This window comes from Nannospalax galili, unplaced genomic scaffold (assembly GCF_000622305.1).
Source record: "Nannospalax galili isolate Female #2095 unplaced genomic scaffold, S.galili_v1.0 scaffold386, whole genome shotgun sequence".
NCBI lineage: Eukaryota > Metazoa > Chordata > Mammalia > Rodentia > Spalacidae > Nannospalax > Nannospalax galili.
Window position 1 is genome coordinate 5362991 of NW_008356676.1, and position 2162 is coordinate 5365152.

Consider the following 2162-nt stretch of genomic DNA (forward strand, 5'->3'; position numbering starts at 1 on the left):
GAAAATAGAATAGTCACATGGATTCATTTTTTTGTCTGCAGGCCAGTAGCTAGTACAGACACACTAACTCTGCTTTTAGTCTGTTTATTTACTACTGACTTTCACATTTTTCTCCAAGTTCCAGCTTCCATGAGTTTTCTTCATTTGTACCCTATTCCTTACAACTATTCTCTACTCTCTGCAATCTGTAAATCCAGATAGATTACCATCTCTTTTGGTCCTTATTTTATAAATTACCTTTTATAGTGGGCTTTGGAGAGGTGAGGAGAGTTCACAGCACAATGGTAACAGCAGCAACTCACAACTGGAAACTTGACTTGCATTACACTTCTAAGCTCGTAAACTCTATTTACTTATAGTCTGTTATTCAATCCTTTGTACTTTTATTGCTTTTCTTTTCCTTGTCTTTGCCCTCTAGCACTCCCCAAATGAAAAGAGACAATGAAAACAAACTTCCCCATCTTGCAGAGAAAAATATCAGTTACCAACTCTCTAGGATTCTATCCATTTAATCACAACAAATCAAAACACAATAACGCCTCCTTGTATTTTTGCTAGCCTCAGAACTCAAACTTCTCAAATTATTTAAGAATAGAAGGTGAGAGTTGATTTTTATCTTCTAATGAGCATTCACAGCTGCAGCTTCTTATGTTTTAAATGCTTATTTAATTATTTTTCATTTTTTATGTAATAATTTCTCAGATAATTTCATATATGTACATAGTGAAATATAATCATATACATCTCTACCATTTACTACTCCCAGCTATTCTCAGATCCCTGCCAACATGCCTCCCCCAAACTTCATGCCCTTTTCTTCTTCTTTTTTTTTATTTTTTATAACCAATGAAGTCCAATTAATGCTACCCTTATGCATATGGATAAGGGACCATCCACTCATGCATGGGAAGCTGTCCTAGTTTCATTGAAATGTTATGTTACATTATGACCAAAAGCAATTTAGTTGAGGAAATGGACTATTTGGCTAGATTTTTCAGGTCACAATCCCTTGCTGAGGGAAGTCAGTGCAGGAATACACACACAAGAATTAAAGCAAAAAGCATGCTCACTGGCCATGCTCTCTGGATTTTCAGCTAGCTTTCTTATCCAGCCTAGAATCTGCTGAGGTGTAGTACCAGCCACTTTGGCCTAGACCCCCTTGCATCAGTTAGCAATCAAAACAATGCCATACAGACATGCACACAGGCAAGTCTGGTTGAGAGACTGAGGTTTTTTTCTTCCCAGGTGACTGTAGTTGTGAAAGTTGATAGTAAAAAGAACCCAGGAAAGCAACCTACTAGTGACCACTCCCCCACAAAAGAACGAGTCTCCTTCCCCAAGCAGTTATCAACTGCCAACAACTGCTCAGTTAGGAGTGGAGCCTGGAGAGCTCTTCCTCCATCAATGCTGAGATTTTGGCTGGCTTGATCTTGTGTAGCTCTTTTGCACATAGCCATAGTTGCTGTGAGATTATGATTGTGATAGTTCTGTCATGTCCAGAAGACACCATTCCAGAGTACTTTCCTCTATCCTATAGCTTTTACACCATTTCACTTAGCCTTGGGCATGGGGAGAAAGAAAAACTGTCCTACTTAGGGCTGAGTACTCACAGTTACTTATCAAATTTTTTACCTTAAATTTTACTCATTTTTCGTTTACATTTATCTTTAAACAGCAAATAGCTTGTATGCAAATTCTTTGTCCTTTCATTAAACCAATTTAATTTCCAACTATATTTTAAATACCTTTAACCCAGAGATAAATGTAGCTATTACTCCTCATCAAAGAAACTTCCTTTTGTAGCAGGCCATGGATTCTACTGAAATCCTAAATGGGTAAAGCAGAGAATAAGTCACTGTGGGGTGCATATCCCCAGTTGATATATCCTCAAAGAAACCCATACACCTATGCCTCAGGGAACATTGTGGAAGAGGTGATGGAAAGATTGTAAGATCTAAAGGACAAAGATATCTGATATAAGTTAGTGTCTTATAGACTCATAAAATTGCAACAATAAGATTGCCTAAACAAGACCTGAATCACAGCAACATTTGGCAAGCTAACCTCGATGATGGAATTTCACATGACCCCATTCACAAATGAGCAGATGTGTTGCAGGCAATTAATGGATGGAGGGGGAGAGGGAGAGGGAGAGGGAGAGG